Genomic DNA, 16,292 nt, shown 5'->3' with positions numbered 1-16,292 from the left:
AATTTTGTAGATAAAACAAAGTAAAAAGAAACAAAGATTTACACTCTGTCTAAGAAAATAAGAAATAATAATGTTAATGATTTTAACATCTTAAGTATTTTTGAAGGAAAGATCTATGAAAATTAATTAAAATTTTGAGGTAAAGTTAAAGACAATGACCGAAAAACATGTGAGGCGAGAAAAAATATAAATAGTGACATAGAGGTTTAAATGACAGATTTATGAAAAAGGTGGTTCCTGTTCCTCTAACTCTTGAAAAATTCTAATAATGTTAATTTGTCTGAATGTTGGTAAAAACACTGTTTGTAAGATAAATTGGAGTTCATATGTTAAAAACCTAGATGCTGGTGTTTTGGTTTCAAAAAGATAAGCTTGTGCAGAGCTGTAATAAAACAATTCGCTAATCTGAATCTGGCCCCACCATTTCTGGTGCTATGGCCGAACTTGCTACAGTAACAGAGATTTAATCTGAGAAATGTGTAGTTTCTAAATTAATTGTATGGAAAAAAAAAAAAGACAAATATAAACTTATGATTAATGGAAAATGTGATCTCTGTCTAAGGATAGAGTTTAAAGGAAATGTTTGATGTCTTATTTGAAAACAATTTTAATTTCTAGCCAGATCTTATGCTGAGCTAGTGTGAGTAGTATAAAGTTTATGAAAACACAGTGAACCATCCTGAATAACTCAGAGTCTCTCTCTCATTCAAAACCAGCTCAATGCTGTTATCTGAGCCTGTGTCTTAGGTGATAAGAGATTTATAGTAAAAGCACAGTGCATCAGTTGAAAATCATAGAGACAGTGATTTGTTAAAAAGATTGAAAGTGCCATTAGGAGGGCAATAATAAAGGTATCAAATGTTTTTAAATACATAATTTTAATGAACTGAAATTTTTTAAATAAATTATCCCATGACCAGTAACATCTTTGTCTAATCTTAGCCGCCACCATGCACAGGACCAATGGATCAGGTCAAAGTCAACATGCAGGACATTAAATTGAATGGACAGTGGTTATGGCTAAATTCACTGAGTATAATCTACGCATTATGTTGCGGTTTGGAAGATGTAATTGATATCAGTGATTAAGTAGTGTTATGATTAACCTGTCTCCATGTTCTGCCTATAGTAAGCAGACTAAATGGCTCTGGTGACTCTTGAATGCACTTTCCCCAAGGCTCCAGAAAAACATCTGATCCTTTTTAAGGGTCAAAGATCTCAAGCGATGACCAATGTGAATGAGGGTGATTCGCCGAAGACGGGTAAGATCCTCTTTTGGCCAGCGGGGGACGACCTAAGACATGGGGGTCACCAGCATTGGGCACTTCCAAGAAGGGAGGTGTTTTTATGTGAGGTGTGTATGAGAGTTGAACCGATGACTGTGAGGCCAGCAGCATCAGTAAGGGGGGACGCTGTGTTTGTAGGGGCCGAGAGTCCAGACAAGACACAGCAGGGCCTGCCCTAATAATGGTTCCTCTATACCGCTCACTCAAGTACCGCATTGTTTGTGAATGCCAGGGAAGACCCAGAGTGAAAGTTATGATGGTAAAGGTCATTCAAGAGCCAGCTGAGATCATGAGGTGATTGTCAATCACTTTTGTGGAGACCAGAAAAAAAATAATTATTAATTGAATCAGTAAAACTGTGTGATATTGAACTAATATTTCCATATCATGAGTTTAATCCTGCAGGTCATTAGATATGGCAGAGGAGAATTTGAAGGCATGGTGGTGCCTAAAGATAAGGACAGCTGTTGAAGTTTAAAGAGGTCTGGATAACAAAAGGTATTTAACTAAAGTAACTTGAAGAAAAAAAATCATAGCATAACTTATTTTGAGATTATTATATAGCTCTAATTGAAAAGTTAAACATTTAAATTTCTGATACAAATTTATTCTTTAAGGATAAACCAATTTCTAAAACTTTGTGAAGGTTAAAGGTTAATGAATTTAATATAAGAGACTATCCGTGTAAGAGAGAGACTGCTTGAGAAGCAGTGATGGTGCTCTGTCTGTTATCGTCCTGCTAAAGCTGAAACTAAACAAAAGTAATGATATCAGAACCAAAACAACCCAGCTGACTTCTCTAAAAATGAAGGAATAATGAACAGACATGATTTGAAAATTGGTTAAGAAACCATGTAAGAACTGAGTTTAAATATTTTTTAGTTAAACACTAAAAGCAAATTTTGAGAATGAGCAATTCATAGTTATATGTTTAATGTGCGTGTTTGTTGATGACTGCACTTTATGTTTTGTATGTGTTGGTTTGTGAAACTGTTCTGTCCTGATAGTGTGTGTGAGGTCATTAACCTCTGGAATGAGTGTTTATCATTACAGATGGGTTAAGGCAAACGACAACTTTTAAAGAGACTGCTAATTCTGAAGGAATCTGGTGAAAAGATGATCCAGAACATGGGACGAGCTTTAAGTGGACTGGTATCCAGCTCTGTCCGTTACTGGTAATTATGACTAATTTTGTCATTTATGATGCTGATTTGAATTAATCTCTGGATTAGTTGAAGTGGAATTATAAAGTTAAAGATTGCCGTTTCTTAATGGGTTAAAAACCCGTGTCCAAATTTAACTGAGGGTTTAAATTGAAATATTCAATTGATTAGAAATGGTAAACATAAATGTTAGAAACTTGACGGCAGAGACAAAGTGACAAATTGGCTGAAGTCACTATCTAAATTATCCAGAGATTCCCTCATATTTCTGAAGGCAGAAGGGCGACCAAAAAGATAATTTCTAAAAGAAAAAGTTTGATTTTTGTTTTTTATTTGTTGCATCCCTTAAATGGATGCAGGACATTAGATGTCTAGTAATAATGTCTAATTAACGTTAAAGGAGCATGTGACTAAGTTTTTCTGTGTCACTGGGATTAGGAGATGAGTAAAATAATATTTTGGTTTCTGTAGAGCAGTAAAGATAAGACTGAAACAATAATGATCACATGGTGCATCTGCACTGGAGACTTACTATTTTGATAAAGAATAATGTGACAAGTTAAAACAAGAGAGAAATAGCCCTAAAGATTAATGTTGTTGAAATAAAACTTCTGACAGAATTTAAGTACACTTTACATCAAATTAAGTTAATATATATTGAACAATGAATGATATTCAAAATACAGATTGTTTTAAAACAGTTTTAAAGAAATCGATGATGACAGTACAAATTTGAATACTTTATAAAGTAATATGGGAGATTATGGAAATGTGTAAGTTCTTGGTAAAATTATAACAATTTTGGAGTAAGAGGCAAAGGAAGGCTAGTGAGGATTTGATGAGAAGTATCACTGCCAGATGACATGAATCAACAGGGTTAAGATTTGAGTCATTTGGAGCTTACGCCTAAAGAGTTTTAATGGACAAGACATTGAACGAAAAATGTTACTTTAAAGGAAACCCTAATGAATTGATTTTGAATGGTTTACTAAATAACATGGGTTTGAAAAGTTATTTTGAAAAATAATTGGTATTGAGTATGATTAAGCACAATGTCACAAGATAAAGATGTGAACAAGCTGATTGGATGTAATACAAATGGTCATTTTGATGAAGTTTTCAACATTAACAATTTTATGGTTATGTTCATTTAAGTTAAAAATGATGTGGGCTATCATGAGTGAAAACTGGATTTGATGGAAAAAGCAAGTGTAACAAACAGGTTTGAGTATGTGGAAATCTATGTGGAAAAGAAAAAGATGAGTTATGAAAATGGGTTTAACAAGAAGGTTCTTGAGTAAAATCAGAGGAAAGCGATTGAAAAGGATGTTATGAACATGTTTGAGAAAGAAATGAATAGGATGTGAAATTAAGATGGTACATGTATGTAGACTGTAAACTGAAGGATGTTTTATGCAGAGACTGAATGTAATTGGATGGATTATTATGCCTATTTATTTTGTTTATTTTTATTTCAGACCACTGTTGTTTTGAAGATGAAAAAGGTCTGTGTTTGAAATAAGTGTATTTAAAATCCCTATTTTTAGATGAGATATCTTGGTATTTATAATGGGGTGGTATTTAACATGGGGTGCTAATGTAGTATGTCCTCCTGAGGATGAATATGTGCTTATTGTAATCAATCAAGCCATTGATAAAACCAAATTAGATAAGATTAATAATGGTTGAAGTTAAATCCCTGAGGGGAAAAGAGAATTTCTTTTTTTCAAAGATTATAAACTAAAAAGTGGGGGGATGGAACATTATGAAGCGGCCTAAATTGGTAGACCAACTTTAGGGGGGTCATTGGGACCCTAAAATTGGCCTTTAGGAGGGAGTGAAGGGGGGATTTTGAAATCCACTGCCGCTTCAATATACCTGTATATATTTATATCCTAATTAACTTCATAATCAAAACTTTAATTAATATTTATCCTATATTATTATAATGATTCTATCCAGTTATGATTTTGTTTTAGTTTCTTGTTTTCTAAAGTGTGTATTTGGTCTCTGAGGAGTGACTGAGGGTCTGGCCTAGAGATGTGTGATGTGTCACTAAACACTGGCAACAAGGTCGTGTGTTTGGATTTGAGGTATCACACACCCCTAACATGTCAGGGGTGCAGTAACAGCGTTTGCTCTCTTAGCCCGGCTTCCAGAGATGAAATATGGATTTGTCTTTCATTTAATTTATTATGTTTTATTCCTTTTATATTTCCTTTTACTGCAACACTAAAGACTCAAGATGAATATTGCCTGCACTATTGTGTGTCCCTCTCACTAAAGGAAAGCACATGTTATCAGTATGTTTTGGTAAGAACTGGTTAGAACTGGAGCTTAATCAGCTCCAACCTTGGAGAGACTGTGTATCTGTGTATGTGCGCAATATTCTATGTTAGAGATCAGAATGGTGTACAATGGGCACCCTAAGAAATGGGTGGACTTGTTGTTCTGGGCAAGCTGGCGCCTGCTCCAGATCTGGAAGGTCACTACAGGCCTAATTCTGGGTGAGAGCATCAACAAGTGACACGTCAGTGGAAACGTGCATCAGATTAACTGACTTGAGTGGAAATTATCATGACTGTGCATTCTGAGCCAATCAGAACCATCCACATTGCAGTAATGACGTGGATAAGACCTTGAAAATGGTATAACTGTTGGGACAATTGTATGTACGATAGGGCGAGGCAACGAGACGGTGAGAGAGGGAGCGCGGCCTACGAACTCCTTGTGAGACTTGAAGCTGGCTTCTGCTTTTGAAACTGCAAACTATTCTTAAGTAAATTTTTCTTTTATTTAATTGCAATCCTTTCTCTGTCTTCATTTCTTCACTACTGGTCCTGGGTCATAAGCTGTTAACCCCTAACAGTAACGATCGTAAACAGAACAAAAAAGGTTTCCTTGGAACAAATCTTTGGCTAAACAAAAAAAGGAAATAAAAGTAGAGAAAAAACAAACAGTTCAGCCAACAGTTGTGAGTGAACAGTTTAAAGTCAACATGAAGCTCCATTCACAACCTATTTGACGTATAAAGTGAACAGGATATTTAGACGCTGGTTTCAGTGTTATCATCCGCAATTGACTGTCTGGATCGTAGAAATGGGTGTTGCCATCCAAAAAGGGCATTTTTAAAAATAATTTTACATCATGTATGGGCTAACTGACTGAGTTTACTGGCCATAGATACCTAAAAAAAATATTAAAGGGATAGTTCACCCAAAAATTCAAATTCTGTCATCATTTACTCACCCTTATGTTGTTCCAAACCTGTACGAGTTTCTTTCTTCTGCTGACCACAAAAGAAGATATTTTGAAGAATGTTTGTAACCAAGCAGATAGAACAACCATTCACTACCACAGTAGGGAAAAAAAATACTATGGTAGTCAGGTTGTTCTGTTTGCTTTGCTTTACAAAATATCTTCTTTTGTGTTCAGCAGAAGAAAGAAACTCATACAGGTTTGGAACAACATGACGGTGAGTAAATGATGACTGAATTTTTGGGTGTACTATCCCTTTAAGATAAAACTAAAACATATAATGCAGACCAACTGCCCTTGCCCATTCGATGATTCTATGCTTTTAGCACAAAGACATTCAAGGTTTAAAATTCTTCTAGGAGGTCTCACCTAAAACATCCAGAATAAATGTGGCAGTGTTTTCTCCAATCTTATTGGTAGCCGTGCAGACATACTTTCCAAAATCACTCCTGGTCACTGCAGAGATGGTGAGCTCACTCTTATCTGTGTTGTATTTGTAACGGGAGTTGTCAGAGGTGGAAGGGCTGAAGGAAGAGATGCAGAAAATCAGTCTTTTTGCCACTATTATTCATATAAACAATATACTCATGGGAGGAGAACTACTAACAACTAAGAGACAAAAGGAAGCTGCAAAGACAAAAACAGTCTGAGACTAAAATATGAATAAACAGGCTCTAATTAATCATACAGGCTCTGTTCTTTAATCTAGCGATCTGCCTTGTAGGGCCAACAAGTTCAAATTCTGGCAAGGTTATGACAAATGTTTTTCCAATAACGTTAGTAGAACGTTTGTTCAAACTTATCTGTTCTGAAATCACAAAAATGTTATTTATGGAACATTCATGGTAAAAGTTCATTAAATCGTTTTCTGAAATGTTTTTAGTTGGATGATCGTTTACATTTTTATAAATGTTACTACTTGTTCCCTTTCGGTCAGTCACATTCAACGTTACGTCAGACGTGGGGTACATGCGTAACCTAGACAAGTCGGAGATGTTCAGAGAACATTCACGAGCAATGTTTTGGTGATTTTTGCAAACATTTATTTACAATATTAGAAGAACTGGATGTTTTAGAGAAAATTCAGTAATAAAGTTTTCATAACTTAATATACTATGAAAAACCTATTTTTGTTAGTTGGGTATGATCTGGGTATGGAGGTAGCTCACTAGGTTTTGAAATGGAGCCTTAGAAGTCTAGATGGATTATTTTCACAATTCATGAAAAAATGTTTGACTTCAAAAGTACATTTGCAAATATAAAAAGACTGAGACTACAGATTATAGGTTAGCATTAAAGAAGATTTATAGCATTTTCTGTTGATCTACATACACTATCCATGTAATATTTGGAGTGGGCTCTCCTTTGACCAGGCAGCTTATAGACACACTGGTATTGGGTCCAGCAGAAACACTCTCTCTCTCCTGATGAATCCGTACGGTCGGTGGCTCTGGAGAATGGGATATTTAAAGCAGATGTTTTTTAGAGGACATATTCACCCTAACTACACTAAGAACAAACACAATTAATTCCTCTACGTCCTCACCGTTAACAACAACAGAGATCTGGAGATCCTTAGTTATGGGGCGTCCCTTGATCTTGCCTTCACAGATGTAGATCCCACGGTCTTCCTGCTGAATTCCCACAATCTGCAGGGATCTATCTGGCAGGATTTTGAGATTACCTCGGCCTAAGAGAAGATGAAGATCTTTTTTAAGGAATATGAGAAATTTCTGTCCCTTGACAGCAACACAACTGACACTTGGATGCTTCAAAAAGTTCATAAAGAGATTGTTAAACTAATTTATATGAATTAAGCAGTTTAGTCCAAAATTTCAGAATAGACATGAACGCTTTATGATGAACATATTTAATTTAATAACTTTTATTCACATATAAACATTCATCAACTCACACATAAGTTGTGGTAAATGAAAGCTCAAGCTTGTTTGCTTGACATGTGAGAGAACCAGCGTTAAAGCGGTAGTTGCAGCTGTCAATGGAGGGACAGATATCTCTCAGATTTCTTCAAAATGATCTTCATTTGTGTTCCGAAGATGTTTTGGAACATCCTGAGGGTGAGTAATTAATGACAGATTTTTCATTTTAGCAACACTCAGGGGACATTTCATGTCCGAGCTGCTGCGATACGTACAACAAAAAACATAACAGAATGTTGCCAGATTCATGTTCATTGGGTTTTGATTAAAACAAAATGCACAGTTAGCAACACTCATTCTACATTTCACTTTGAAACTGTCTTACAAAATGTGCAAGAAGACATCTAAACAAATGCAAAAGGAGATATGTGGCTAAGCAAATAATGATAGACTTTTCATTTTGGGGTGAATTGTTCCTCTATGGTTGTCAGTGGTGGCATTTACTTGAAATGCGAAATAACTGGATGTTTTGGAGCTGTTTCTTACGGCCTCAGGAAGAAACAAATGTAGACCAAACTGTTCACAAATGTTTCCCAACTAATAGTGAGAAACATCTCTCGATTTGGTTGCAAATCGGTCAGAAAACGAATGCACAGGCCCCCCCGCCACCCTATCACTGACTCGTCCACCATCGCCCTCCCGCCATTTTGCCAACTGCCAGGCATCACAAAGAGCTAGGAATTTGAGGAGACCCCCATACCACATAAAAGATTGGAAGAACCTGCAGCATGGCCACGACCCCTACCGTCATCATTCACGATGCGATTGTTCCGAAGCCAGTAGACCTCCACCTCGGGCTTGCCAGAAACCACACAGGGAATGGTTATCGTCTGGTTTACCAGAAATTCATGGTATGTCTTTGTTTCGCCAAAGTCCAGTTTTTCTGATTGTAGGACAGAATTTCACATTAGAGTCAATATTGGGATTTATCGCTTGATAGAAAAATAACGACAAGTCTTTAGGAACGCACCATAGACATAAAGCTGGTAGCTCGTCGTCTTCTTTGTGCCATGTTCATTTTCAAACACACAGCTATAGATTCCACTGTCATCTAACTGAACGTTTTTCACGGTCAGTGTACCCGTAGACTCATCATTCTTCTTGACTTCATAGCGATCTTCATCCACCTCTTCATTATCTTTTAACCAACTGATTTCTCCCTCTGAATTGGCTGAAACGCAGATATGGAAAGACAGAAAACAAAACAAAATCTTTTTATGAAATTAACATTCTATGTGATATTAAAAATGTTTCGACTGTTACAGACTGTTATACGATTTACAGAGTCCCACACAAAATATTTGGACACATGATAATGTATTAATGTCAATGCAACTGTAAAAAATGATATGATCAATAAGTTATGACAACACATCGCTTAACTCATCAAAATAGGTAAAACAAGGTTCATTAAAGTCGGTTTAGTGTAATTTAAGTTGAAAAGACTAAAACATCAAAGTTCATTGTACTTAAAAATTCAAGGGCAGCAACTTTTCTTTTCTTTTTTTTTACACTGAAACAAAACATTTAACCAAGTAAAGCAGTAGTAGATAATGAATTAAACCAAAATGAGAATTTGTGCTGGAATTATTGTACTGTATTGTATTGTTGACACTTGAGGAGTACTGATCTACATTCAATAAAAATCATCTTGAGCCCTGCTTTGTGTAACTTCCCAAAGCAGCATTATTGTTTGCACTTAGTTTGATATTTTTGTAAGTCATTAAGACATTTTTAAGTGTGAAAATTCATAAAATTTGACATTCATTGTGTGTCAATGATAGACATTCTTTGTAAACCTTAGTCAGTTTTTACAACAAAACACACCAACCTTTGCACAAGAGCAGAACTTTGCTTCCCACCGCCACATCTTGGTCACTAGCGATGATGTCTAATCTTAATCTAGCATCTAAAATTAAAGGAAACACATTCCACAAATTATGAACAATAACTTTTACACTGTACATTAGTTTAATCAGTGAAACCATAGAATCAAGTGGCAATGTATGTGCATAATTTGCATATTTCATATCTATATATTTTTATCTGTAATTGTTGAAACAATGATGTGTTAAATGTAGATTGAGTAATCCTTTATTTTAAGCCATGTCCGGCTTTTTTCATGAGAGAAAATGGCATAAATTAATACAAAAAAAACCAAACATTTAATTTAATATATTATAAAATTGTCAATACAAATGATATTGTCAAACTGAATCAAAATGAAAATTGTAATATTTGCTTCTACTAAATGTTTTAATCTAAGTCTACTCTATCTAAAATGCAAGTCATTGTGTAACAGAAATTTAATTTCACTCATAGATTAGGAAAGTAAATCCCGGCTCACCTATCACTCTTGATACAATAAGGAGTCCACACAGTCTGAGTAAAATCATGGTTGCAGTCTTCTCTTCCTGCGCACCTCTCCTGGAGTCTAACAGGCAACGTGTCCCCCATGATTTTATACGCTATGACAGAGACAGACAGGAACCTGGTTATCAGGAGGATCTGACCCCAAAACTCCCTCCTCCAGATGCTTCGTTCAGATGATGGAGCGCAGGGATGCGGGGACCGCTCCAGCCGCCCAGACGCCAGTGGCCCTCCCCTCCTGCGCACCGGATGCAACGAGCCCTGCTGTCCCCTGACACTCGATGAAGGGAGATATTTTATCTCAATATCTTACATTTTATAGAAGATGATTTAAAACGCGGAAGATAAAAAAAAACAAAAACACATGTGCACACACGTGTTACCAAATAGCCTCCCAGCAACGTTGTAAAAACATTTTTTTCACGTTGTGAAAAGGTCGCGATAACGTTTTTATCCGACGTATTTAATACGACAGATGTCGGGTTTTTCACGTTATAAATACGTTTTTTCACAACGTTGCAGAAACGTACTTATAACGTCTTTATCACGTTGCCACGTCTCCTTGTAACGTTGCAGAAACGTGTTTATAACGTTTTTATCACCTACCACGTCCATATCTCCTTCCAACGTTCAAACTGGTTCTTCACTTCACACAGGCTGTGATCAAAATGGTTTTTTTTTTTATAGTTATCTTTAATATAAAAACAATATTATAACTACAATAAGAAACATATACTGTGGTCTTTTTAGATCTCTGTATAATTTGTCAAGGCTAGTCACACATTATAATATTTCTGTCAATCTTAATATTCAGCTTATTAATAACGCTTTTTACATTTCACCTTACTTGTAGGCCTTACCTCTGTTTGTTTCCCATTTTATTAAACTACATAAACATGTAGTACTAATAATTTATACTACACACAACATTTGTCAGTCGTTGTATTTATTCACACAATATAAAAAGCAATATGATAGAGGTAAGTTCACAAAAAAAAAAAAAAAAATCTGTAATTTACTCATCCTTGCATTATCCCAATCTAAATCTGTATGACTTTCCTCTGTTAAACACAAAGGGAGGAGTTAATGTTAACCTTAAGTCAGGAGATAAGCATAATGTTCCTTATACACTATTTACTTTTTTGAACAAAAGAAAGTAAATGGTGAATAAGAAACATTAACTCGAATGTCTAACAAAGTCATACAAGTTTGGAAGAACAACAGAAAAGTTAAATGATAACAGCTTTTTCATTGTTAGTAGAGATAATGTTGAAATTCTTGAGATTTTTTTCAAAGACTACAATTAAAGCTCTCATTAATAATAATAAAAAACTCTAAACAGGTAAATAAAAATACCAGTATGCCAATAAAACAAAATGGTACAAATAAAGTACAGCACATGCAAATCATGCAATGACTGGCAAATTTAAATAAGAACATTAACAGAAAAATGTATAGAAAAATCAACAAAAAAAATTCAGTGCACAGAGGTTATAACAAAAGAGATTAGTCTATAAAATGTAAATTCTCATTTTAAGTAGTTACAGATTATGTTATTGCCATTTTTATTATACTGCAATCTAATTTATTTATTTTTTGCACTAAAACCAATGCTTATATTTTAAGGATTTTTTTCAACACAAATTACAGATAAGGCATCCAAAATACAATTTAAAACTTATTAATATATATTATTATGTAAAATTTATATTAGCTATAGAGACAGTGTGACACACAACCCATTCCAACACACCATAATATGAAAGCCACGCCCACCGGGAGGGTGGGGGGGGGGGAAACGAACCGTCTCCATTGACTTTTCATTGGCGGGAAGCGACCTCCTTGTCATTTCAGACTTATTACAACAACAACAAAAAAATGTCTAAAAGCTGATTTGTGACAAGGTGTACAGAAAACAATTAAGCTAAAAACCCCAGGAACAAAAACCCAGAAGTTTTTATAAGCTGTTGACCCAAAAAACGAGTGTTTAAGGACTAAAGTGGATACAGGCACTTGAGACAGAGCGCGACATGCTATATTACACTGAGAACTACCAAGGGGGTAATCTAGCACTCGGAAAGCGTTCCACCCATAGGGGCGGCCATTGCTAACCAAGCCATCACCTGCTGTTAGCATCCCATTGACTCCCATTCATTTTTGAGTCACTTTGACAGTGAATAACTTTACATCTGAGACGTTTAAAGACTCCATTTGTCCATTGTTTATTTCTAAAGAAACACGACAATGCATAAAAGACTCTGTTACCTTGTATCTTACACTGTCGCCCCGCAGAAGCTGTTTTTGTAAATATAGGCTAACGATTGCGTCATAACCAACGCGACTCTGTCGCACAGTTGAGAAATTACCGTATAGACAGGAGGAGACCCTCAGAAGCAATCTTTAACTATCTATGAGGCAATCAGGGGGACGTGGAGACATAAAGTCTGATAAAGTCAAGGGGGAATAATGGGGAGAAGCCGATAGTGAACCAAAACAACGGGAGAAAATATTTAAACGTGATTCAGATTTCACTTTCCACAACTACTAGAAGACCTACAACTGTCAGACAGGAGGCTCACGTCACATCTACGTCGTCAAGCTCAGTCTGAGCCTGCGCAGTTCGCTCAGCCATCAGGAAGTGAGTGCCCCTGATTGGCCTCATTTTCGGCCGTTGAAGTCAATTGGATAGCTCTGTCCATTTCTTTTACTGTCTATGAGAACTACACACACTGGAGGGGAAAGTAATCAGCGACAGGAAAAATATTATATAATATATAAAACTGACATTTGGATATTTAACAAAAGGTTTACTGCACACTTAGGCATACTGAGTGTCAGGATCCCAAAATGGACCCATTCTTCTTGCTGAAGCTTCACGTCTTACTGCCTGTATCCACTTTTGTCCTTAAACGCTCGTTTTTTGGGGTCGACAGCTTATAAAAACGTAGTTATGTTTTTTTTAGCTTGTGTGCTATACACCTTGTCACATATCAGCTTTTAGACATTGCCCTGTTTTTTTTTACAAGTAAAAAAAGACGAGGTGACCGCTTCACGCAATACAAAATCAATGGAGAGCGTTGGAATGTTTCCTCCCCCCAGTGTGGGCGTGGCCTAAATACGCTCTGTGTCTATTATTGTTGAATAAATAATATTTTATAATATTGGCATACCTGATTTTGAGAAACAGTCAAGTGTTTTAGTCTGTTTCACATTGGTACACTAAATAGATGTATTATAGCAAACAAAGTTTAGTCGTGTTCCTTAGTAATATCTGCATGCACCTAATTCTGCAGAGGACATATAATACACATATGAGAGAGAAGTCTGGTGTGGAAGGTGGATCGGGAACCGACTTCTCTCCAGGTTTTTACAACATCTCTTGTTTATCCGTCTTCACAAACTGCCCGGAAATACAATTCAAACATCAACAAGGATTGTTATAAATATAATGTGAGGTTCGTACATTCACAATGCTCATTTGGCCTCGGTGGTGAAGTGTGCAGAAAATTCTGCCGGACTGAAATTTAGTCTTTTAGTCATACCGCAGAAAAAAAAACAGAGGAAAAAACGCGGACTTGGCAAGTGCAGTTGAACTCTGTTGACATTTGACAATGCGTTGCTTCGTTGCTCTGATTGGTTGTAGGTCTATCCAATTGATGTCTTTCCAGGTTCGGTTGAAACACGCCCCATAATCACAGCCCAATCGGAGCAGTTTCCGACTCATATTCTGACTAGAATTGAGTATGACCACGTCAGGCTAGGTGAAAAATGTATATGATGTGTATTATGATGTTATGATGATGATAAAGTTTGGACTTAAGAAATCTACTTTTCAAAGGAAAGAAAAAGAAACTTATGTTCAACAGAATCAAAGGCTTTATAAAAGTCTAAAAACAAAATAAAATCATCTTCAATTAAATCAGAGTAATCATTAAGGTCTAACACTAGTCTAATATTATTTGAGATATGCCTCCCTGATAAGAAACCAGATTGAGATTCATCTATAATAGAGTCTATTACTTTTTTAAGATGCATAGCAAATACTAAGGCTCAAATTTTGTAGTCATTATTGAGAAGACATATTGGACGCCAATTATCAAGACAAAGAACATCTTTTTTGGGTTTAGGGAGTAATGTAATAAGGCCTTGTGTGAATGTAGGGGGGAGAAAGCCTTTTAAAATACTTCCCCTGACAACTTGTAAAAGAAAGGGTGCTAATTGTTTTGCAAATAATTTGTAAAACTCAGAGGACAAGCCATCTACTCATGGAGATTTATTAAGTTTAAGACATTTAATAGCTTCAGTGACTTCCTCCAAACTAAGCAGTAGATCACACGTTCCTTTCAATCCCATCAATTTGACAAAAACTAGGTAATGAATTGAAGAAACCTGTAGCTGCTTCATGATCAAATGAGGAACTATACCATTTTTTAGAAACTCATATTTACGATAATTCCACTTTTATAACCATATTACATGCATTTAAGTGTGTTGTAATGATATAACAACACCCTGCTCATCACTATGAGACACTTGTTGCATACTTCAGTAAGCTAGATCAATATTAGACATGGAAAAACATAGTATTAAATCAAGAAAAAGAGAATTAAACATAAGATTAACGTTGAGCTGTATAACAATGTTTTCTGTTGATGAATGTATCCAAACAGTTGCTCACCTAAAGCTGCAGTGCGTAACTTTTGATGGTTAAAATTATCCAAAATAAATTTGAGCAAGTCAACAAAAATATATAACATTGTTCGCTTTTTGATGCAGTGAAAATTTACAAAGTTGTCCAATTTAGTTCTGAATTCTTCACGTCACAGACTATTGTGCAACATGCACAGCTGCGGAAATCCAACTCACAAAAAGTTAGGCTAATGATTATGTTTTAGTTAACTGGACAATTAAATGCAAAAAGTTGGCTTAACCAGTGAAAATAAGTTAATACAACCTAGTATTATTTGTAAATTCGATTTGTAATTGCAAGTAAACAAGCATACAAGCTGCAACAAGTTAACAATGCATTCTGGGTGCATAATTCAAAACTCATCCACGGCTCCCAGCATGCATTACGGCATTAAGCATGTCACTGTTGTTGAGATTCATGGGCTGATTCTTGATTTCTGTTAGCCTGACGTGGTCATACTCAGTTCTAGTCAGAATATGAACTGCTTAACCTAAACATTGTGTGGGCGGGGCTAAGTCCAGCTGGCATCCAGGCTAGTTGTCTGTGGGAGCAAATCTCACATGAGGTCAAAGTGCTTAATGTACAATCAGTTTTAAACATTATTCGGCTTTTCCGAATAAAACAGTGCTGGATCACATTAAAACAAAGTTAATATTGCTCATATTAAACTCAGTCATAAAATCAGTGAATTAAACGCAATGATTAAATTCTTATTTAGCCGTCGGAGAAACACTAGCATTAAAAATTCATGAAACTGCCCAACTAAAGAAAAGACTAAACATCATGATGGTGACATAAAAAAATACAAACAATTCAACACAAAATCAAAAAAAGGATAAAAGCTTAGTCTGCTGAACAAAAGATCTTAAATTGGAGACGTGACCTTACTCAGTTAATGGAGTTGAGTGAACTGAGAAACGCTGTGCAGCAAGTTGCCTTACAATTTTAAGTTAGTCAACTTTTCTTTTCTTTACAGTGTGCGCTCATTTAGTAGAATGAGAATATGCATATTATAGAGTTGCATCCGCCATTCCGACTGGAAAGAAAGTTCGCTCACTGGATTGCTCACACTTTAAGGACATTGCATGAGTACCAGACAAGTAAGTCCAGTGTTATTTGAATATAAATGTTATATTGCAAGAGTATTCATTGCAGATTCTGTTTATATGATTTATTCATTTATATTAATGCGATCTGTTTACCTCACGTGAGTTATGCGCTATTAGCCTAGAAATCTAGACGCACCCTAGTGGCAGCAAATCTAATCTGCCCGCGAATGTCGTCTAGCAACTCTCAATACCCTTCTGAGCTGTATTCCCCTTACTCTTGCCGGGCCAATCACATCGTGTATAGTCGGTGGGCGGGGCCATAATGACGGCTGAGTTGCGTTTGCGTGCTTCTATTAAACACAGAAACTGTCGAACGGCAGTCTTTCGAATCAGCTTTGACCGCGACTCTGAAAGACTTGGAGTTACCATCTATTTCAGTACACACAGCTCGATAACCTTTATTTAACCTGGCAAGTCACTTCAGAACAAGTTCTTATTTTCAACAACAGCCTGAACAGTCAGTTTACAGGGTTAAA

At 35.9% G+C, this 16,292-nt stretch overlaps 1 protein-coding gene and 1 pseudogene across 1 annotated transcript in view; one reads left to right on the top strand and one right to left on the bottom strand.

Moving 5' to 3' along the window:
• LOC137083475 (neural cell adhesion molecule 1-like) overlaps positions 1 to 10,043 on the bottom strand; it is a 29,562-nt pseudogene extending 19,519 nt beyond the window's left edge.
• cd22 (cd22 molecule) overlaps positions 1 to 16,292 on the top strand; it is a 47,375-nt gene that overhangs the window by 26,935 nt on the left and 4,148 nt on the right. The gene's annotated exons all lie outside the window — the stretch shown is intronic.

This window comes from Pseudorasbora parva, chromosome 7 (genome assembly GCF_024679245.1).
Source record: "Pseudorasbora parva isolate DD20220531a chromosome 7, ASM2467924v1, whole genome shotgun sequence".
Lineage (NCBI taxonomy): Eukaryota > Metazoa > Chordata > Actinopteri > Cypriniformes > Gobionidae > Pseudorasbora > Pseudorasbora parva.
The sequence above is the reverse complement of the archived record's forward strand: the minus strand, read 5'-3'. Positions and strand labels throughout refer to the sequence as shown.